The following is a 17,751-nucleotide window of genomic DNA, read 5'->3' on the forward strand; positions in this document are numbered from 1 at the left end:
CTAATATTTTCTAATCAAGCCTTTTTTGATCTACATCTATCATTCTTAACATGTGTCATCGAAAGTAGAATTTATTCCATGCAAAGTCCGGACGGGAAGAACCATCCAGATTGTGAGTGTGTACACTGTGTATAAAAAGTTGATACATACTATGTAAATATTTATACATAATGTGTAAACTCACATGTCTGGATGATTCTTCCCTTCCGGACTCCACACGGAATAATTTTTCCATCGGAAGGCCGTCATTTTATGTGACCAAATCATTTAAGATGACTCTCTCTAATCTTATCTTCCATCGGACCTACTCGAATCTTTTCACGTATATGCTCATTTTGTATCCCGTGTCAATGAGTAAATTCCTATTAATGCCTATGTAACAAATTTTTTTTTAAAAAAATAAATGCAATTGATGAATTGCAGCTGAATACTTACATATTTAATAAGTTTGAAAAAAAAAATTTAATAGCTTGAAATATAATTGAATAAGTTTGAACATTCGTTTGTTTGTTTGTTAATTTATATTCATAAACATCTTTGTTTTTTATTTGAAAAATAATTTAGAATAAAAGAAAATGCTTATTTAATGATGCTTAATTATTTATTTAATGACTTATGTTATTACTATTTCTTCATATCTTATACACTTGAGAATTATGTATATTCTTAGATAGATGTATAAATATGATGAAATATCAAATAAATAATTGTATATATGATTTAATTTTTTTCTTATTAATATTAGACATCACCAAATTATTTAAATAATAAATAATGAATTGTATCAATTATGATAAAAATTTTAAATTAGTTATACCTAGTACTTGTGATACATAATTAAATTATTAGCATCAAATATATAATTAATTAGACTCAATCGAAGCTTGATAACAGCTCAATTTGATGAGAAAATTATTAAATAAGCTTGAATGAGATTTCATAGATAAAAAAATAAATGAGTGAGCTTAAATATGAACAAGATAAGAAAATGGATGAGTGCGCTTAAATAGGCTAATACTCTGCTCGGCCCGATTCATTTATAATCCTAATCAATATATCCAATAAAAAATTATTTTTTTGTTTGCAACTTCTACATTCTTTTTTGAAATTACAATTTGATTTAAAATATTACTAATAATTCATAAACTCAGCTTCTTACTAAAGATTTAATACCAAGTATAACAATGTCCATTATTTCACTCTTTTAGTAATTAAATGATATTAAGGTTTTGATTGAGATAGCTTTCTTATTATTTTTTAAAGTTTATAGTAAAAATTCTCTTGAACTAGAAATTTTGTATTAGAAAGTTGTTTTAGAAAATAGTAAAAAAGTCATTCCAAATGAAGATAGCTTTCTTATTGCTTTTAAAAGGAGCTTTTCAGTATAAAAATTTTTAGTTTAAACAAAAAATGTGCTAAAAAATAGGTTTAATGAGTTTGTTAGTATAAAAATAAAAAAAATTGTTCTAAAAAGCTGCTTTAAGAAGCATTAAGCTCACTACCAAAAAATTAGACTTTCGCAACACTTTTTCTACCCTATAGCAGCAGTTTAAACACTTGCAAATTCTTTTTTTTTTTGCATGCATATACTTTGTATTTGTATTCGCTGGAAAAGCTTTAGCGGCAGTTTAGTATCTGCTGTTATAGGACGCCTTTAACAACGCTTTGTAACAACGGTTTATTTTCGGTTTCGTGCCTTAATTTTCATTCACACGCGAATTAATAACATAAAAGAAGCGATTTAAGACCGTTGTGATTTACTGTCTATAGCAGCGGTATTTATTTTGCTGCTAATAAATGCTGCGAAAAATATATATTTTTAATAGTGAAGAAAGCCCTCCTAAATAAAACCTAAGTGTGCCTTTATAATTATATTAATTAGCATGGAAATCCTTACATTGAGTAAAACATTTATTTAAATGATAGTAAGTGTTTTCATGATTCATATTGTTCTCCTTTGGACATTTGAGTCATTTAAAAAGGTTATCATTGTGTCACGTAAACAGCCTCTTATTCGAATATGCTTTGCGCTTTGCATCTGCAAGGTGAAAAGTTGACAAAGTTGAAATATTTATGAATAATAATATTTATATTTAATATAATGATAGACGTCTCTATTATTTATATATTTAGTTTTAGGGTTTAGAAGTTTATTTGTTCACAATCAGTTTGGATCAGCTGTGCTTCACGGCAAATTATTGCATCCGGTCACCTGATATCTGGACAACCAATCCGGATGCATCATATCACCCAAATACATTGGGGCCCGTTGTATTTTGCTGATGTGTTGCGTCTGGATTGGTGTCCGGATGAATCCGGACACCGAACGCATGCAATAATTTGCCGTGCTTCGCACCTATCAAATCATTTTTGTTAAGTGCTACAAAATTTATAGCGGTGGAGTGTGTTCTTTACGTTTTAGATTTGAACAAGAATTTGGCACGCATAACAAAAGATGTAGGAGACTAAAAAATTTTCAGATGAAAATTCGGAAACGAGAAAAATCACAGGATCTGATCTAATTACAATAATCCATTATATATTAGGAGATAAAAATTCTCAATTCATCACAATAGAAGAAGAATAGATTGTTTACAATTGAGAACAATTCATTGATTTGCTTTGCAGGGATTACAAAATCATAATGCTCACATGCGGACAATTAATATCCAAAAATAGGGTTAGATGTTGAAAGAAGCCCATAGATGGTGGCCATTGCTAAGGACATGATGATGGTAGTCATATAGTCGTTTTGCTGGAGCTACGTTTGAGAATTTTCGAGGCGATTGTTTGTTTATGGGCAATGATGTGACTAGGGCTCATTTTCCAGAAGCCGATGCTTGTGGCAACCTTTGGTGGTGCGTATGCTACTCCTGGTTGTTTCGTTCGTTACTGTTGTCTCTCCATACTGGATGGCCCGTGCATGGCTTACAAGGGAGTTGGAAGCCTCTGCCAACTACTGAGCCCGACGGGTTGATTTCCTTATCATCCTCTGTAACTTTTTTTGTTTGGTTTTCCTAGCTGGTTGTACTCTTTATGCTTTTGATATAAAATTTTTTGGGGTTAAAAAAAAAAATGATGATGGTAGTCATAAAATACAAAAGAGTTCTTTATTTATCTCGGCTATTTCATCGTCCTTTCTAAAGAGAATGATGCTTTATCTATAGCCTTTTAGGGATCGATATTTTGATAAATTAGGTCAGAATTTAACGCACTTCATTGTATGGTTCATATCAGTCCCTTTGATCGTAAATCGTTTATAAAATATTTGAATGTCTTAACAATGTCAAAATCAAGTGATGTTGGGCTCGTTTGATTCATCTTGTTGAGCCTCTCAAATTGACTATAAGCTTGTTATAATTGAAAGTCATTTGGTCCATCCAATATCAAAAAAAAAAAAAAAAAAAAAAAATTAAGTGCTTGATTTGAGCTCATTGAGAGTCAAATCGAATCAGTTTTAGTATTGATTCGACTATAAATTTGCTGAAATCCGAGTTCGGACGATCCAAAATTTAATTTCAAAAATTTTAATTCAAATATCACCTCGAGATTCATGCCAATCATATGAATTTTCTAGAATCATATCAATTCTCAGTAGTTTTTCCAACGTTTTTATAAATATTGTGTAATTTAAAATATAAAATATATTATGCATCTTCATTAACTCCAAAACCTTATAAATTATAGAAATTATATTTAAATTGCTAGTTGGTAAGCAAACTCGCTATCTTACCTACAATAAATAAAATAAAATAAGATCCTTAAGAGTATCACCGGCCAGTGATGCCTAACATTCAATTAATATTATCTAACGCAAATATCTAAGCTTAAGAAAGACATATACTATATTTTAATTAGTAAAAAATTAAGATCATAATATTTCATCCAAAGAGCATATAATAAGATGTTGTTTTATTTATAAAAATTTACATATATGATAAATGTAACTATATATATTGTTGATAAATATAATAGTTTTTTAATACCAACGAATTGAAGATATATAAATATTAATGAACATATTTAATTAATAATTTGTGAAAAATAAAACCAGGAAAGCAGCTTAAATAATTGAAGTCAACTGTTGATTTTCATGCAAAAAATAAAAATAAAGGTAAAGAACAAGCAACTTGCAAAATAATATTCATAGAAATAAGCATTAGAAGGGGATGGACGCATAAGAACGTCTGCCATTTCTCTACCAAGAGTGTTTTCTATACAATAATGAAGTTTCAAACCTCAACATTAATTTCAGTTTTAGGCTTTATTTGGGACGGCTTTCTTACAGCCAATTATTACGTCCACTGACCGGAGGTAGAGCTACGTTCGGCCGCCAATAACATGTCGCCACGTGCTTTTACTCTTTACTGCGCGGCCCGATGACTTGACCAGGACCGGAAGCCGGGAATGCTATGTTCGCGATTTTCTCGGTATTGCTCGGTATTTGCTTGGTATTGCTTTGCAAAAACGAGAAATACCGCTCTGTGAAGGCCAATACCATGCAAATACCGAGTTGCACGGAGTTTTTCTACAACTCGGTACAACTCGGTATTTGCTAGGTATTGCTACGGATTTGCTCGGTATTGCTAGGTATTTGCTCGGTATTGCTAGAAAAAACTCGGTACAACTCGGCACAACTCTGTATTTGCTCGGTATTGCTCGGTATTGGTTATTACCGATCAAAATCGACCAATACCTAGCAATACTGAGCAATCTTGGGTCCGTTCCGGGTCGGGTTGTCGGGCACAATTCTACTGGCGGCCGAACGTAGAGTTGCGTACGTTAACCGGACCAAATAAAAGTTCCTTTCTTATGGCTTCTTAAAGTAAAATTTTAGTATAAAAATTATTTAAATTAAAAATTTTTGTACTTAAAAACTGCTTTAAAAAGTAATAAGAAAACTGTCTTGAACAAAGCCTTTAGCTAAAGAAAGTTACTTTGATTTATATTGGTCGGTTATATTTAGAGATATATGTGAAATCGATAACTCATCTTAGAGTTTGCCTTACTCAACACTTTGTTTTGTGAGGAAGTGGCATCTTCTCTTCACCACTTTCAAATCGGCACCACTTTAGTGGTTCACGATACTTAGTCATGAAATGCTTTTACATTTGATGACTTCAGGTGATATTGTAGCATCCAATTAGACAATTCTTGGAAGTTGCTTAGAAGACACCAGATGTTGTAGGAACTACTTTTGTGTCACAATGATGTCGTCCTTCAACATGGCAAGCCTCTTTAGGTAATCACTTCTTAATGATCGTTCATGCTATCGATGATGGATTTCACCAATCGATTTAGATCTTTGAGGTGGAATCTCCATATTCGAACAGGGGCAAAGCAGTAAGCTGGTGGAGACGTGAGATTGGATAGTTGGAGTTGATTGTGAAGTTAAAATAGTTGATTAACCTTGAAGCAGATCACACTGGAGTGGGAAAGAAGTGATAACTAGAGTGGAGTGGACGAGGGGATCATGCCAAGTCGCAAGCTGAAGCATGCATGAGTACCCACATAAGACAGGAGGGCTGAAGGATGCTCAGTGTTGGAGCCCGGATGTGCCGCGTGAGAGCAAGCGATGCATAAGGCACGGGAAGAACGTCGAGGAATACAGGCGCTTGTGGTTTAGAACGTGCGAGAGCATGAGCTGGAGCCATATATCAAATTGCTCAGTGGAGGACATTTGTGAGTAGGATTGGGCTCGATTCGGCAAATTTGCTTGTGGAGTTAGTGCATGAAGCAAGTGTGAGTTCTTGTAAATAGATGGTTGGGTTGTGCCACTTTATATATTTCTTTAACATTGACTTATTTACCTGAGCCAGCACATCATTTTCTATGGCTTCTAGTTGTGCTAGTGGTGGTGTTGGTGGAGTTGGTTGTGGTACTGTCTAAGTGACTTGATGAATCCTTTGTACTACTTTGGTGAGCTAGCTGAGCAATTACCTCTATCATCATCGTGATTAGTGTAGTGATATTCATGTTTGGGGCAAGAGCGCCTCAGCGACCAGTAGATTGGTGTCCTCTAGGAATATATAAGTGTGGCTTTCTCAGTAGTTCTCATGCCATCAGTTATAAGAGCGGCAACATCAATCCTTCTCCTTAGTGTGACTCATTCTGAATTATTAAATAAGTATATAAAAATAAATGCCTAAATAATTATATAAATATAACTCTTTAAATATATTATTTATTATCAAGAATAACATAAGATAATCTAACCCACTACCCAATCCTAAGGAACTAGGGAACATCAATACAAAATATAATCTTGGCTCTGATAACACTCTATCACACTCTAGGTCCGAAAGGCAGTACACCTTAGCAACACTGCGATGAAGGGATAAAATGTGTGTGTGTGTGTGTGTGTATATATATATAATATGAATTCAAATAACAGTACATCAAAATAATATGACTATTATAAGCAACATAAGTTTGAAAGAAATAACAACATATATGAAACTGCAAAACCCTCAAAATCAAAAAGCATAATAATCTTCTATAAAATATAAAATACCAAATATAGTCAACTGCTGATAAATTTTCTCTTGAGGAGAGGACCCACTAAACACACGAGCAAGACCTGCTATAAAGATATAATAATGAGTGAGTTTACTAAATCAAACCCAACAAGTAATTATTATCTATCAAAGCATTAACGGAGAAGAAGTGAGGCATGCAATATGACTAATCAATAGGTAGGAGTGAAAATCAATGTGACACTATAATAATGTCATATGTCATGATTCCTACAAGGGATTCTAATATGCTAGTATTACATTTGTATATGTCAAACTACTACAAATGCCAAATCTTTTTAATGCTTATAAATGCAATCCGACTAAGTATCATGCAACTCAAAATGACTTGTAAGTCATTCATGCTATTAAGCTAAAATATACTTGTACATATGTATACATATCTACATATATTCATAGTATGTTTGTCAAGTATCCATCACTAGGAATGTAAACACTAAGGAAATCAAAAGATTTTTTATAGTCATCACTTCGTGGTCCTGTTAGCCCGACTAGCCAGTATCCCAAAGGGTTATATCAACCTACATACCATTACACACATGTACATAATTATGAGACAAATAAAAACTAATATCAACCTAATGTAATTTAGCATTAACACACGAATAATCATTAAGGAGAAGAAGGGAAGTACGAAGAGGAAGAAAGGTTTGTTGATGACTACTAATTACCATTATGGGGAAAATGTGAGGAGAGAGAAACGAGGGAAATTTTCAGTAGTGATTGTGGAAAGAGAAAAAAAAAACAAAGAGAAAGGAGAAGGGAGGGTTCAACGACTGCTATAGCAGAGGATGAAGGGAATATTATGCCCTAAGTTATATTTTCACCTTAAATAATGCGAGAGAGAGAGAGAGAGAGAGAGAGAGAGAGAGAGAGAGAGAGAGAATTAAAAGCACGAGATTCACACGATTAGAGAGATTTGCTACTGGGGAGGCTGTTTGAACCACTCATGTGTAACATTGGTCCAGGTTTGATTGTTATACATCGCCTGCCGAACTCGGTCCCTGGACCGACGTGGCCCAACTACGGTCCTTCCACCCCCATTCCCCAACCACGATCATTCATACTCCGAGCATTGATAGGAACTTCGGCCGATCCTCCATACAATGGTCATTTCATCTTGTCCACGCTAAGAGACGGGTTAACCTTCGTAACTAATTATTCAAACATAGTGAAACATCTTCACATGGACAAGACCCCATGGTTTTCCCTTCTCGGATTTTCCACGTAAAAAAAAATTTTGTTTCATTTCTAGCTCTCTCACAATTATCTATTTATATGCTGGATATTAATGCATCGCTAAGACAAAAAAACTCTCACACGCACGCTACCGCTACCGCCGCCAATCTACCAACCCATAACAATAATCTATCATCCTTATTAATAATACTCACTTCAAAACAAAAAAAATAAAAATTTCTTTAAAATTATTTAGAAAAAAAGAATTTGCAAACCTACGAAAAAAAAAAAAAGAATTATAATGATTAGATCATATATCAATTAAGAATCCTAATCCACAAATTCGAAAGAATGGCGATCATAACGTGTCTCGGCATTAACCACATCTCTAAGGCCCACTTAAGGAATCAAAATTCCTTAACGGGACCCACATCGTACAGAGCGGGAATCTGGACAGAGTAGCACAACAAGATAGACAATTTGAAACCGAACTCATCAAATCATCACGCTTTCTAAATGAAATTATTTTGTAATTTTGCTCCGCCTAAGTTATGAAAGTGATATTAGCATCTGATGTCTCCCACCTTAATCAAAATAAAAACTAAAAAAAAATTAAATTTATGCTTTGAGATAAATAAAAATAAAAAATTATGTAATGATATATTGATCCCTTTGCATCAAAAATGGCTTGGAAGCCCTTGAATTTATACTAAAATTAAGGTTTATTTAGAACTATTTTTTTACTATTTTACAAAGAATTTATTTGGGGCGGTTTTTTTTAATGTTTTTTAAAGCGGGTTTTTAGTACAAAAATTTCTAGTTCAAGAATTTTTTGTACTAGAAAACTGCTTTATAAATCAATAAAAAATTCGTTACAAATGAGGCCAAAGTTGATATTGATAGTAAAATTTTAAAATTATTGTAAAAAGCATATTCTCAGTATAAATTTTTTTGAAAGTAGCAAAAAGTGATGATTAAATAAAATTTATGACTGCAGCTTCAATTAAATTAGAATATTTTGATTATTTTCACAAATCTTGTATTATTCTTAATCGGACAAAAGCATCATATTCAAATCTTCGGTAAGAATAGTCGAGTTTAAATCAAATTGCTCTTATTCTCTTTAAATAACAAATACTCGAAGGCTCATATAGATATATATGCTCATGATTTGGGGAAATTATTCTGTGCGTTCATCAGACCATCCGGGTTGAATCAGAAGGAGTCATATCTTCCGATACACAACATCGATATACAACAAAAATGTTATGTGACACGTCTTGATTCACTTCTGAATGACATCCGATGATCACATAGAATAATTTATCCATGACTTCATACTCTAATGAAAATGCTTCAGCCGAATTAGTTGCGCGATTTACTTGTCCAATTCTTTTTTTAATCCATTTTTCACGTCTGACTCAGACCTAATAGAGTTAATGCTGACATAACAACTTTATCACATTAATATTTTAAATCATATTTAAATAAACAAATGTACTATTTACTTATTATTTTCAATTTATTATTATTTTTAAAATTGTATCATCAATTGCCCAATCTGTAATATCAACCTCTAATTAAATAAACTAAATCCATCTATAAACTTATAATATGTAAAAAAATTAATAAAATAAACCTATATTTCGTTGGTTTAGCAAAGTTGATGACACGTGTAATTTTTTAAAGAATCAATCTGCTAATAATGACAAGCCAGTGGCGAATTAGGGCAATTTGAATATTGCATCCTCGCTCTTTTTTTATTATTATTATTAATATTGTATCATCACTTGATTATTGATATTACATGAAATTGACATATTTTGTTGATTAGATTTTAAGCAATCTTTAAGTATCGAACACGTGTATAGTTGCAACTGATTAAGAGAAAAAATAGTGATTGAAAGAGTGCTTATATATATATTCTTGTCTAATAGTAAAATTTATTTATTTATAAAAAACCAGTTCAAGTACTTTTATTCATAATTGATGTCACTAAAAATGATCTTCGTCGGATATTAATATTGAGGTATATTTCATTTCAAAGCTTTCAAAATTAAATTTAGGATCATTTGAACTTTAATTTGAGCAAAATTTATAGCTGAATTAAACATCTCTATAATATGAACCTAGCAACACCAAGAAAAGTTAAATCCAAGCAAAAATGAGCTTAAATCAACGACCCTAAGTGTAGTCGGAAACTTCAGAATATTAAATGGATAACCAATTTTCAAATATACCATGCCTATATAGTATATTCGAATGGAATGACTTGACAAGATGAATCCAACAATCTTAAGATTACTTGATTCTTAATTACATCATTTAGTTACCTAAATGTTAAAAAAAAAAATCTACGATTCAAATCAATACATACCGTCTTATAGAGTACTTTGGATTTGGTATGGATTTTTTCCATAGTTTTAGGGCATGCTACTCCCAAAATTATAAATAAACACTCACTCTTGACATGAAGGGGAGGTTTGAACTTTTTGTTAGAGGATCAAGAGAGTTCTAAGACTTGAATAACCATGTAACTCCACACAAGCAACACCATCGCTAACCCTTGTCGCTCGATTGCAGCCGATGGACCTCCACCATCAGATTTATCAGATCAACCACAACCAGCAACCCCTCGCAAGCTGAATGCTGCCAAGTTTCGCCGCCCGGCCATTGATGGCCTCACCATCAAACCTTTACTCGGTCAACCATTATTATTAAACTTTCACTTGAAGGCAACAACAGTAAAATTTTTGTTGTGCGATCGTCATCGTCGAACCACCGTCTTCCGGCTACAGTCCTTCCAGCTTCTTTCGCCCACTGAGCATAGTGCCCGGACTACCGTTACCTAACTACAACCCTACGATCTTTATCTCCAGTCGACTATGACCCTTTGACCGCTATCGCTTGACTATAATCCTTTCGATTTCAACCTCTATCGGTCGCCAACTACAGTACTCGGATTACCACCACCTGACAAAGATAGTTCGACCACGTCGCATGACTATAATCCTTCGACCTCCATCATCGGCCGACTACAATTTAACTAACTACACCTATAGAAAATATTGAATTAAAAGTCCAATTTAACTACACCCACATTTTTACCTTTCGGGCTAACGAATGCCCCAGCTGCCTTTATGGATTTAATGAATCGGGTCTTTAAACCGATGCTTGATAGTTTTGTCATTGTCTTCATAGATGACATTCTGATTTATTCTTATAATGAAGAGCTACATGCACGTCATCTTCAGGCAGTGTTACATACTCTAAGAAGCAATGAACTGTACGCCAAATTCTCCAAGTGCGAGTTTTGGCTGAGGAGTGTAGCATTTTTGGGTCATGTGATTAGTGGAGACGGCATTTCTGTGGACCAGCATAAGGTGCAGGCTATAGCTGAGTGGCCTAGACCTACGACAGTGACAGAGGTACGGAGTTTTCTTGGGCTAGCTGGTTACTACAGAAGATTCGTAGAGGGGTTTTCTAAGATTTCTGCACCCTTGAGTAGATTGACTCAGAAGGCAGTTAAGTTTGAGTGGAGCAGTCTATGTGAGGAAGCTTTTCAAGAGTTGAAGACTCGTTTGACGACTGCACCGATTCTTACTATCCCTTCAGGCAGTGATGGTTTTCAGATTTTTAGTGATGCATCTCTAAGGGGTTTAGGATGTGTTCTGATGCAGCATGGGAAGGTAGTTGCCTATGCCTCTAGGCAATTGAAAAATCATGAGAAGAACTACCCTAACCCACGATCTAGAGCTTGCCGCTGTAATTTTGCCTTGAAGATTTGGAGACACTACCTATACGGTGTGCGGTGTGAAGTGTTCACGGATCACCAAAATTTGAAGTATATCTTTTCACAGAAGGAGTTAAATTTAAGGCAGAGGAGATGGATGGAATCTCTTGTCACGATCCGGCCCGGTTAGCTCGTAGATACGAGGCGGGAATGAGATCAGACTCGAAATTCATTTCTCATCACAATCCATTCAATTTTAGCTAATCAAATAAATAAAGCACCTCTACAACATTATCATAACACAAGTCTATTCAAAATGTACAAGATGGCCATAAATGTTTTTCTACACAATTTCTGCATGCCATCCAAAATAACAAAAATTAACTACAACATCTCTGATACTAAAGACAGTAAAGGAACCTGTCACCCGGTAAGCGTCGTCTGTAAGTAAACCTCGGGTGATCAGCCATCACCTAAGAGTCGGGGTCCCCTGAAAATTCCCAAAACTAGGGAATGAGCTACGCTCAGCAGAAATTCTAATCCTAAACATGCTCAGTTGACAAATCAAATATGCTTTAAGAAGAAAGGGAAATGTTTTAATGTCTCAATTAACATGCTTTAAGAAGAAAGGGGAACATGTGTTTAATGTCTCATTATGTCCTCATGAAAGGTATGTAAATGTCATATGCATATGTCATAGCTATATCTTATGCATCTTATTTTACTTATTAAACATATTCCACGTCCCGGAGTACCGTCTTGTACTGATCAGGTACACATCTTTTGGCCATTTATTTTCCCTCAATTGCCCAAGGGCCATCTGTGCCTTTGGCACCGTCTTTGGTACTCCGTATTCAATCATGCACAATCAATTCGATATTTGTTTCACATGATCAGGTACACATCTTTTGACATAAAGCTTTACACATGAATTTGAAGGCATGAAAGAAAAAAATACTATAAAAGGCTTTACAATACAACATGATATAAACATGAAATAGCAATTGAACATGTAAGGAAAAGAATTCCTACCTCCAAAGTTTGAATTCCTCTTCCTTCTCTTTAATTATGCTTTCTTCTTACCACCACCTAAAGGAAAATAAGTTTACTTAAACTTTGCCAAAAATAAAATTTCTAATTCGATAAGAAGCTTCCTATAAACTCCTATACCTATTCTTAAGGTATAAATTATCAACATCATCAACCTCTTACCAAACTTGATGTTTTTAATAATAAATTTCGGATTTAAATAAAATTAAATATTGGAAAAATAGTTTTCTCTCTAATTTTGACATTAGAGGCCTCTTGAAGCTCTTAGGAACCCAATTAGGAAGCATACAACCTATAAAAACTAGGTTTTGAAAAATCCTAGACTTTCCCTAATTTCTCTACTCAAATTTGCTAAACGAAAAATTACATTTTTCATATCAAAGTCTTCCCTTAAGCTCCTCTACTCATTCCCATAAAAATTTTATCAAAAGAGAACCCTAATTCGGATTTCATTCTTTTCTCAAAAAAAATTGACATGAGGGTAGAATAACATAGATCATGAGCATTCCTAAAGCTTTCCTAAAGAAATTTCTAAAAAAACATAAACCCTAAAATTTGTTCAATGAAAACTCAGAAATTCCTTCATTTCTTTTAAGAAAAACTTATCTCAAGGTTTTTCCTACGCTTTTCCTAAAGATCCCTCGCCAAAATCTCGGCCGGCCGCCGTCCGGAAGAAGTTTCCGCGCTCCTCCTCTCTCCCGTCGCCCTCTCTCACGCTCGGCCGAACAAAACAGGGACCGAAATGTTTCGGTCCCTTTGGGCTTAGGAGGGGTTTGAGAAAAATAAAATGTCATTTTATGCATGTGCCCTTCTCTCAAATAGATTTTCCTTTAAGTCATAAGGGCAAAATGGTAGAAAAGGTTAAAGTTTACTTAAACTATCTTCGTTGATTTTTAATTCTCAAACCGAGCAAAATTTGGTATGGGTTCTTTATACCGTTTCGATCGAAATTTTGAAACGAATCTAATGAAATTTATTTCGTCAATTTCCGACGACATCGAATTTTCACTTAAGTTCGTCGCGGCGCATCGATATGCGTGCAACGCACTCAAATGACGAATTTCGGGTTTTACAAATTCTCCCCTTCTAATAAAAAATTTCGTCCACGAAATTAAAAAGGGAGAAAACAACAAGCATACCTTACTCAAAAAGATGAGGATAACACTTCCTCATTTCTGACTCCTTCTCCCAAGTAGCATTCTTTTCCAGTCCATGCTTCCAAAGTACCTTAACAAAAGGTATTTCTCTGCTCCTGAGTTGTCTCACACTGAACTCCAAAATACGATCTGGTTCCTCAACATAAGTAAGATCTGGCTGAATCTCCACATGTTCAGTTATGATTTTAGAAGGATCATCAGATATGAATTTCCTCAAAGAAGAAACATGAAAAACATTGTGGACAGCGTATGTAGTGGGTAAAGCCAATCTGTAGGCCACTTTCCCAATCCTTTCTAATATCTCAAAAGGACCAATGTAGCGGGGACTAAGCTTGCCAACCTTGCCAAAACGAAGTACACCTTTCATTGGTCTGATCTTAATGAAAACAAAATCTCCTACGCTGAATTCCACAAAACGGTGCTTAGCATCATAGTACTTCTTCTGCCTGTCCTGTACTGCTTGCAATCTTTCCTTAATAATTCTGATCTTGTTTGTAGCATCATCAACCAAATCTGAGCCAATCACCTTCCTCTCACCAGTTTCTGCCCAACATAAAGGTGTCCTACATTTCCTTCCATAGAGTGCTTCATAAGGAGCCATTCCTATGCTGGCTTGAAAGCTATTATTATAAGCAAACTCTATTAAAGGAACATGAGATTCCCAACCTCCGCCAAAGTCAAGAACACACAGTCTCAGTAAATCTTCAAGGGTTTGAATAGTCCGCTCTGATTGCCCATCAGTCTGGGGGTGGAAAGCTGTACTAAACTTCAACCTTGTGCCCATAGCCTCTTGGACTTTCTTCCAAAGTCTAGAAGTAAATCTACCATCTCGATCAGACACTATAGATTTAGGCACACCGTGTAAACGTACAATTTCAGCCACATACAGCACTGCAAGCTTCTCAACTGAATCAGTCAATCGGATAGGCAAAAAGTGAGCAGATTTTGTAAGCCTATCAATGATTACCCAAATAGCATCATGACCCTTCCTAGATCTGGGTAAACCCGACACAAAATCCATAGCAATATCATCCCATTTCCACTCTGGAATAGGTAGGGGCTGAAGTAATCCACTTGGTCTTTGATGTTCAGCTTTGACCAACTGACAAGTGGAACAAAGGTAAAACGAGGGTCAAACAATCACAAAGAACGATTACATGATACGACTACAATTGATGAGACCATGATGATAAAGAAGGCACAAAAGCCAATTCGGCTAAGTATTTGGCAAAGGCTTCCAACCACTTTGAAACCAAGCACAGACCATCAAGAGGAATGAAAGAGCAATAATCCACCAAAAAACCAAGCAACCGCTAACACGAAAAAAGGCCACCAACAGAAACCAGAGGATACACCACCAAAGGTTACCAACGAGCCACAGATCCAAAGTTGTGAGCCAAAGGCCACATCATATCCCAAACAATAATATCTAAAACCACAAAGACAACCCTCATAATCACAATATAGCCAGAAGAGAAACAAACACATTAAAAAAAAAAAATGTAGCCAGCAACATATAACACAAAACACCAAGTCAGCAGTCACCAAGCAAACCAAAAATAGATATTATTTGGATTTCCGCTTTCTACGTTTACCCACCCAAACTTTATTATCTCGCAATATACCTTTCTGATCTAAAACTTCCTATTCCTCTACCTTAGAAGAAGAAGAAGAAGAAGAAGAGCCTTCAAGCTAATCAGTTTGCATGCCCCGATCTGATGCCCACATGGGCAACCAAAGCATTAGCATAAAGTAAAGCAACAAGGACATCAACAAGTTATCCATACAGCTGAATAGTAGGCGCCACAGGAGAAACAACAGAAGGATCCAACTCGCAAGCAACAAGAGAATCAATCCCGACCTGACCCACGGGCGCCACTGTCAAAGCCAAATCAATAGAATTTTGAGGCGATTCAGCGTGAACCGAACCACTATACAGTTCATGCCCAACTTCCATATTAACCTCACATAATGTAATATACTCCTCCTTCGAAAGTTCCACAGCCATAGGAGCACAAACACCCCTAAGAGAATGATCGCATTGAATATCACAATCGCCCAAGCCAACAATGCAACCCAAACTTTCTAAGTGCGAAGCACCATCAAAAACCTCAGTGACAACACAATTCAAAGGATCAACCACATCAGGGTACATGGCCATAGGACCAACTGGCAGCCCTGCTTCACTAACGGGAGGAAGATTTTCATGCAAAGATTCAGTAGAAAATAACTCACCCGTAAAAACATGATTATTACCCGCAGTATCAAGCCTAGGAAGCTCAGTTAAACTTTCCACATTACCAACAGGAGGGGCAGGACATACAACTAAATGGGGATGCAAAATCAGACAATCAGCTTTTGAATGACCAAAAAATTTGCAATGTGTACAATAAAAAGGAAAATCTTCCATTTTGACACGCTAAATATAGCCCATATTTTCAGAACCAAGCCAAACTTGGTCGGGATAACGCTTAGTAATATCTAACTCCACAAGAATGCGGGCAACCGATGGCCTTGTTCCAATCGAGGTAGCTAGCATTGTCAGTTCGCAAGGGACGGCCAAATAATGACCCAAGTCCATGAAGCACAAGAGGAGAGAAAAGATGCAGACAGAGATTTGGGAAAGAAACCCAAATAGGGATGACAGGAGATTCAATATTAATGTCAAAATGTGGTATCCATTTAAATAACTTCATATAATAATTGCTTACAAAATAAGAGCGATGAGAGAAAAGCCTACATTAATCTAGGTCATTCGTTATCTTAATCAAAATGTTCTTTGAGTTTAGCACAGTAACAGAAAAATCGCCATTGAACTTAAGTTGGAAAAAAATTACGGATAGTATTAAGTGTCGGATGACGACAGGTAAATTTCCTCATCAAAGCAAACTCAAACGGAGCTGCCAAGGCCAACATTTTGTCATTAGAAATCCAAAGAGAAGGTAAATCATGGCAAGCGGTGATTTTGAGATCAGGAAATTCTGGCGGGGACAAAGCCCCAGACAGAACCTCCCTAAAGGAGCACGATTTCGCCTTGCCATCCAAAAATCTGGGATCAATGAGCCGATTAACAGCCATTTTAACCCGAAGTATGGACGAAGGAGAAAAATCGAAAGGAAATCGAGAGAAATTACGAAGAAACATAGACAATTACCCACAAGGTGGCCACTGAGCGAAGAATAAGTCGCAGAAAACTCCTACCCATTGCTCCAACCCACAGGAACTATAAAATTTAACCACAATGACACTTTAGGGCAATTTGAATATTGAATCTTCTCTTGATAATTGATATTACCTGAAGTTGACATATTTTGTTAATTATGTTTTAAGCAAGATTTAGGTATTGTACACTTGGCATCCTCTTATTGCTTGGACACGTGTATAGTTGCAATTGAATAAGAGAAAATATAGTGATTCCTTTCCTGATAGTAAAATCTTATATATTTACAAAAAAAAAAGTTCGAATACTTTTATTCATAATAATATTTTAAATAAATTAAAATATCAAAATTTTATTTAATTTTTTTTTTTTAGATTTAACTATATATATACACAATAAACAAAAATATATATAAGATCCCTAGGAAGTCAATAATTATAAAGTATAAATTTAATCATAATTTTAATATTAAAAAAAAAAAGAGAGCTGCGCCCAAATATTTACATTTATAATAAAATATTAATATGTATACAATATATCAAGGTCATCAAAAATTAAAAGGCCGCAGAAGCAAAAATATACTTCAACCATTATAAATATAAAATAATATATTAAAGGAAAAATGAAAATTATAGGAAAAATTAAATACAATATACGTAATTTTAATATAAATTAAATTTAAAATAAAAAATAATGCATAGCATTTAAAATTGTCATTTAATACAGACAAGATAGAACTCTGCAGCAACGAGTGAGTGGCTGAAGTGGCCCGCCATAGTTAGCTCTCTTGTCCCTACAGTGGCGAGTGGCGACACCATAGCCATCATTCGGTGGAGGCAAAATTATTGTGCATATGAATCATGCTTCGAATTATTAATATTAGGTTTTCTGGTTATCAGATTTGACTTCTGAGGCAAATTATTACGTTCGGTGTCC

This window comes from Dendrobium catenatum, unplaced genomic scaffold, assembly GCF_001605985.2.
Source record: "Dendrobium catenatum unplaced genomic scaffold, ASM160598v2 original_scaffold_235663, whole genome shotgun sequence".
In the NCBI taxonomy this organism is placed as follows: Eukaryota; Viridiplantae; Streptophyta; class Magnoliopsida; order Asparagales; family Orchidaceae; genus Dendrobium; species Dendrobium catenatum.